The 7,604-nt window shown below is 29.8% G+C and overlaps 1 long non-coding RNA gene across 1 annotated transcript in view; it reads right to left on the bottom strand.

Moving 5' to 3' along the window:
• LOC106686947 (uncharacterized) overlaps positions 1–696 on the bottom strand; it is a 12,323-nt gene extending 11,627 nt beyond the window's left edge. The window contains exon 1 of the long non-coding RNA XR_001344088.3: positions 538–696. This is a non-coding gene — a long non-coding RNA (uncharacterized lncRNA). The remainder of the gene's footprint in view (positions 1–537) is intronic.
• Between the last annotated feature and the right edge of the window lie 6,908 nt (positions 697–7,604).

Genomic DNA, 7,604 nt, shown 5'->3' with positions numbered 1-7,604 from the left:
TATATATTCATATTATGCTGTAATAAATTTCTATATGATGTTTATATATTCTTAGGGGGTACGGTTAAAAAAAAATGCATTGTCTGCTATCCTTTGACATTTAATCTACTAACTTAATTTATTTTAGTTTATTCTTTTCCAGAAAGGTCAATAAGAGAATGTGAGACGGCAAGGGATAGAGCAGAAAATATTTTGATTAACAGGTTTTTCGATGGACCGTAAACAAACTTACTCTTTACTTTACTACTACTCTTGCAAAATTAACATTAATTATTTGTTGAGTTCATTACTTTTGATAAGTTCATTTCTGTCCATACTGAAGAATATTATAAGTAGATAGAAAAAACCTATTTGCAAAATCACAAAATTATGTTAAACTAATATTACTTTCGATATATTATTGTGTGTTACAATAATTGACTTCTTTCTTATTTTTTTTTTTAGACGTTATGTGTAAATAAAACTTTACACATATCATTTATAATATCCTGCTATAAGTAAGAAGACGTAGATTACTATTTCTAAGACAGTACTCACAGCCAAGAGCCGGAACATGATGGACGCCAGACAGTGACTCCTCGAAGCCGAAGACCTCCCACTTCCAGGAGGTCCTACAAGAAGTGGGGAGATCCACCGATTGCGTAAGACGGTCCTGGAGAAAGTGCTATCTGCAGTTGGTGATTGCTGGAGAAATGTCCCTGCCTTCCTGCGATGCTAATCATAGGGTCCTGCGGGCATCGCCAAGATGTGCCGATGAAATTCCATCTGGAAACTTTCACACACATTCTACTATCTACAACACTAATCGATATACGAATAGTGATAGATTATGTTCTTTGAGAACAATATGATTTTTTTAGCAACATCAACATCAAGCAGATCAGCAAACTTCTAATACCGATCTTCTGGTCAATCATAAAATCTATTTAAGGACCTATTTCAATGACTTATACTAAACTAATTGTAGCATTATTTATTTTTGTCGTTGTGCCCCCAGTTTCACCCTCGTTAAATTTGCATTATACACGCTTGCTTAACACATTTCAGTACATGACCACTGTTTCATAGGCAGGATTCCATTTTACATTTTAACCTTTGAGGATCAGTTCTTGTGTGTATGGTGGGCGTCTGAGTAAAAACTTTTGAAGTACATTTTTGAATGTTCAGATTAATCATCCATTCATTGAAGTATTGTTCTAGTTCATTAAGGTGACATTGCAGTGTTTCTAGCTATTATTATGTCATCATGTTGAGAGAACACTGCTGTATCGTCAACGAACACTATGGATGTATGGTATTCTCTTATATTTAGATTATTTAACAGCATTGACTAATCTTAAATCTAAAAAGTAGGAATATAAAAAAAAATTATTGATTCTACACTAATAAATATTCATAATATTGATTTAATTATCATTAATTAACTCAAGCAGTTGGAATGAAGTTACTTTTTCGAATATTGAAATATTAATCCCAATTTCGATCTATTACAAAATCCCAACTATGAATAACCTGGACACGTTCGGTAACTGCCCAAAACTACTTTCGCTTCGAATTATTTAATTAAAAAATCTAGAGTTTGTTCTAAACAGTCACTGCCCCCGAAGCTTTCTAAACATTTTTTTCTAACTTTCAGAATTAATTAATCGAATTAGAAAAAAAAACCCAAATACAATAATTGTTGAAGCCACGTTTCATAACTTTTATGTTTATTTGACCAGAAAATCGATTTTTTTTTTCATTATTTGAAAGGTGGCAAAGGGTATAACATTTTTGTATTTTCGAGAAAAAAAAACCTAAATTCTTCATTTGTTTTCTTTATTTTTTTCTTTCAGACAGACTGATGATTGTCTTATTCATCTACAAATTATTACAAAATATTACTCATTCTGTCATCTCCTTCAATCAGACAGCCCTGACGAAGCCTTGCAAAGTCGTATTTAGAATTCTATCACACTTGGCTGTATCTATTAATAAATATTTTCTATTCCTCCTATATGTATCCTTTCCTAAACTATTATTACTATTTCTTTTATATACTTTATAAACAAAACAAAATTATTATTTCTTTTTTTTTTTTTACATATTTTCTCTGTATATTTATTTTAATATATTGTCAATTTCTACATTGTTTGTTGTTGTTTACAATTTTGTTTTTCATTTATCCTTGACGAAGCCCTGCAAAGTGTGGCGTGACAATAACTAGTTTTCTTTTACTATTTTGATACCTTTATTGACCACCACCCGGACTATCTTCCTACAATCTACAAATTATCACATTAGAAGTTATTTTAAGTTCTTTACAAATTAAAAGATAGAAGGTTCAACATAAGTCTATTATATAAATCTGGATCTTACCTTCCTACCTAAGTGTCCCGTTTACCCCTCTACCCTTTCCTACGCCTCTCATTTTCAGTTTAGGCCATCGGAAATTAGTAATACTCTGACTTTGACTGATCTGCTCTATATTCATTTTTAGTTGAAAAAACTAATCACTTTATATAAGCTGTTATCTAACATTTGATGGGGACGTTTTGGTTTCTTCCAAAAATTCGATACTTTGTCAAATTACCATAGTGAAACAGTCGTTCATTTACGCGGGATTATCATATCTGGCAATAGTTTTAAAAACCAACATTAATATTTTTTTGTTTATTCTACATTTGTTTGGAATCTTTAACCATTGGGATTATTATTATCATGGACTAAATCAGAAAGAACATTTTAAAATTATGAAATTTTTTATAGTTTTAAAGTGGAAGAAAATTAAGGCAGTATTTATTTAAATATTTTAAGAACTAAAATTAATTTTGCAATTGGTATTTTAAAAAAAAACATTATGAACATATTGGAATAAAATTAATTCATTTCATCATGTTTTGATTGTTGCTCGAGCCAAAATGTGGTTATCTCTTTTGGTTTATTTTTTTTTTTTTTTTTTTGTGTTATCTTTCTTTGCAACTCTTAATTTTTTACTTTGACTTACCTATATATGGAATGTAATAGTAAAGGTAAGTACTGCTATTGTGAAAAATTCCGCCTTTCATAGGGACTGGTAAAAATCTATACAAATGTATGGCTAAAAATGTATAAATAAACATGAAAAAGAAGAAAATCATATTAACAACTGGTGGAAATCAAACTAAACATACATTTTTACTAAAATCAAATTATAAAGAAAAGAAGTTGGCTGTTAAGCACCGTGTTGTATACGTGACTTCATTTGTACCTTAACAACATTCGAATATACATTCTTCGAGTAAATACATTCTACATTTACATTATATTATAAACATTATAAAATATCTATTATAAGATGTTGTTGGCCGTAACAATACGCATTCAATATTTCATTCCATCCAGCTTCATTAGTATAGTAATTTTCCCGGATTCGTGACACCTTCCAATGTGCCCGGTAGAAAAAAAAAATGAAAATGAAATAAATTCGCATATCCAACTTCACTGAGACTTATATAGACTAAATTAAAGATAAGCATCACTCAGAATAATTTAAAAATAATTTATTTATTTACGTACTCCAGATACTGAGAAATCTTAAACAGGTAAATATATATATATTGTCAATTTCTACATTGTTTGTTGTTCTTTACAATTTTGTTTTTCATTTATCCCTGACGAAGTCCTGCAAAGTGGGTCGAAACGTTGGTTAACAATGAATAGTTTTCTTCTATTTTGATACCTTTATTGACCACCACCCGGACTATCTTCCTCCAATCTACAAATTATTACATTAGAAGTAGTTAAATCTTATCAACCTTTACATATACTTAAAAGAAGGACAAAATAAATCAAATAATTATGATAAATACATCAAAATGTTACAATTTTTTTTTTTTTTGCCTGTTTAAGATTTCTCAGTAACTGGAGTACGTAAATAAATAAATTACTTCTAAATTATTCTGAGTGATGCTTATCTTTAATTTAATCTATATAAGTTCTCAGTGAAGTTGGATATGCGAATTTCTTTCATTTTCATTTTTTTTCCCTACCGGGCACATTGGAAGGTGTCACGAATCCAGGAAAATTACTTACTATACTAATGAAGCTGGATGGAATAAAATTTTGAAGGCGTATTGTTACGGCCAACAACATCTTATAATATATATCTTATAATATAATGTAAATGTAGAATGTATTTACTCGAAGAATGTATATTCGAATGTTGTTAAGGTACATATGAAGTCACGTATACAACACGGTGCTTAACAGCCAACTTCTTTTCTTTAGTAAAAATGTATGTTTAGTTTGATTTCCACCAGTTGTTAATATGATTTTCTTTCTTTTCATGTTCATTTTATACATTTGTATAGATTTATACCAGTCCCTATGAAAGTTGTGTGCTTTCACGATAGCAGTACTTACCCTTACTATACATTCCATATATAAGTAAGTTAAAGTAAAAAATTAAGAGTTACAAAGAAAGATAACAAAAAAAAAAAATAAACAATTACAACAAAAGAGAATACCACATTTTGGCTCAAGCAACAAGCAAAACATGAAGAAATGAATTAATTTTAGTTCTTAAGATATTTAAATAAATACTACCTTATTTGTTTTTTCCTCTTTAAAATAGTAACTTTCAAAATTTAAAAATTTTCTTTCTGATTTAGTCCATGATAAAAATAACCCAAATGGTTAAAGATTCCAAACCATTGTAGAATAAACAAAAAAATATTAATGTTGGTTTTTAAAACTATTGCCAGATATGATAATCCCGCGTAAATGAACGACTGTTTCACTATGGTACTTTGACAAATTATCGAATTTTTGGAAGAAACCAAAACGTCCCCATCAAATGTTAGATAACAGCTTATATAAAGTGATTAGTTTTTTTCAACTAAAAAAGAATATAGAGCAGATCAGTCAAAGTCAGAGTATTACTAATTTCCGATGGCCTAAACTGAAAATGAGAGGCGTAGGAAAGGGTAGAGTGGTAAACGGGACACTTAGATAGGAAGGTAAGATCTAGATTTATATAATAGCCTTATGTTGAACCTTCTCCTTTTTAATTTGTAAAGAACTTTAAATGATTATTAAAAATTTCACGGTGTAGGGATTCACGAATTTTATTTGTTGAAATGTTGGTTCCTAACTATTCAGAAATTGAATCATCTCAATGGATTGAGAGTGCAGTAATGTATCTCCAATAGCGGATCATCAATTTACCTGGTCAACAAGTTTATTTCATAGCTTTTAGCAATTTTTAAAATTAAATTCTGAACTTTGGTATTTAAATTGGATAAATAGTGTCTACCAAGATTGGATAATCATAGTCTAAGGAATGACGTTACATTTGATATTAATTTCGACTTTTAATCAGAGTTTAAAGTATAGATTAAAAAAGAATTAATTAGGCTATTAGACTGGAAAGCTGAAGGAAATAAACTAAATTATAGTATTAAAATTAAATAACATGTAAAAAAAAAATTAACTGGCTGAAATTGAGTATAAACGGACCAATCCAACGTAACTGCCTTTTTACCAACTGAAAAAGATACCTGATAATCTACCAAATATTTCCTTATATTCTTAATGATGGTCTGCTTTTCATCGCAAGGCACCCAATTGTTCTGAAGGTCATAAACGAGAAACTAACCCGTATATTTTAAATGCACTGTTTAAATTTCTTAATTTACTGTTTTTCATCATTTATTAACTCCGAATTCCTATCAACTTCGGAGGCAAAATTTTCTACAATTCTTTCACCCTACATATAATTGTTGCCCAATATTACAGCACTGTATAAGACGGCATTGTTTTCGTTCCTGATGTTACATAATAAAAGAAAGGCACGCAACAATGGTGTGAACCATTTTAGGCAAAATCGGGGAAAGGAAATCTTGTCATTTATTTAACGTTTGAAGGAACCATAACATATAGTTCCTTCAATAACAATTACAATTAAAGTGCAAAAAAAATCTAGAAATTCTTGGGAAGTTATTTCGAAAAAAATATATTTATATATTTATTTATACGTACACACACAACTACTTCCCTTCCCAATCTGATCAAATTTTACCATCAAATAGGAAATAGAAACTAAGGGATTCCCTGTTCCAATAATTCAACTGGCATAAGCCACCATTACACCACCTTGACCCTGCACATCACCTTAAAATGCAACAAGGCAATCAAAGGAATCACAAACTACCAGATATACATATACCTACCTATATGTATATATTCAATTACTTATTTCGTCAGGGGGTACGAAAAAAAAAATCCTTTTGGATTTTTTTTTTTTATAACAAGCCAAAAGGGATAATAGAAACAAAATGTTCGAAAGACCCAATCCACTCAGGAAGATACATTGATTATACAACCCAATGTCTCAAAAGATATAAACTCCCCTCGCCACTCATTCAAACAGGATAGATTCAAATTCGATATACCCAAAATTTCACACCGTAAGAAAACGAAATGATCACCATAGAAAAATATCTGAATTGGGCTTTTAACTAAAAAAACATTATGTAATTTTTTTTTTTATTTATTTATATTTACGACTGTATTAAAATATATACAACAAGTAAATTTTATGTCAGTAATACAAAGGCACGATTCAGATATGTACAGAATCTACCCATAGATTAAACTCCAATGTGAAAAATTTAAACTCACATTACTGGAATAATTCATAAAGATTTTCTTGATAGTTGATTGTACTTTTTTAGATTATCAGGTGGCTTTTTCAGTTGGTAAAAAGTGGCAGTTATGGTGGATTAGTCCTTTTAAACACAATTTCAGGCAATTTATTTCTTTTTTTTGTGTTATTTAATTTTAATGCTATAATTTTGTTTACTTCCTTCAGCTTTCCAGTCTAATAGCCTAATTTATTGATTTTTAATCTTTACTTTAAATTCTGATCGAACGTCAAAATTAATATCAAATTGTAACATCATTCCGTAGACTATGATTGTCCAATCTTACCAAAGTTCAGACTAATTTGAAAATTGCTAAAAGCTATGAAATAAAAATAAAATTGGTATGATAATGTTATAAAACAAAGGTACTCATCAAAGAAACACTGTATGGCAGATAGAACATTCTGAGGAAGAGTCGCACTTGTTTACCAGGTAAATTCGACAGGCCTACTCGATAATATCATTTTTGTATGCATTTTAAATAATTTAAATTTTGAGACACTAATTGTTTTCCAATTAAAGGCTCTAGTGAAGTCTGGATCTGCTAGTGGAAATACATTACTCCACTCTCAATTGACTGAAATGATTCAGTTTCTGAAAAGTTAGCAACCATAAAATAAAATCAACAAATAAAAACCATGAATTCCTACACCTTAAAAATTTTACTAATTATCCAAAGTTCTTTACAAATTTAAAGGGAAAGGGTTCAATATGGGGCTATTATATAAATTTGGATCTTACCACTCCTACTAAAGTGTCCCGTTTACCTCTCTCTCCACCATAGACTCCATTGGCAATGAAAATAGAACCTTGAAGTTTTTCACTTGTAAGTAATTTTTGTTCACATATTGTTAAATTCCCTGACTAGGATGAACTTTTAAGTTGTATATACAATAAACAAGTGTGGCGACTCGATACCTGCTGGTCTAGACTCTAACC

The sequence above is a fragment of the Halyomorpha halys genome, unplaced genomic scaffold, assembly GCF_000696795.3.
Source record: "Halyomorpha halys isolate HHAL.00 unplaced genomic scaffold, Hhal_1.1 Scaffold899.1, whole genome shotgun sequence".
In the NCBI taxonomy this organism is placed as follows: Eukaryota; Metazoa; Arthropoda; class Insecta; order Hemiptera; family Pentatomidae; genus Halyomorpha; species Halyomorpha halys.
This window is presented reverse-complemented; position numbering and strand designations above follow the sequence as displayed.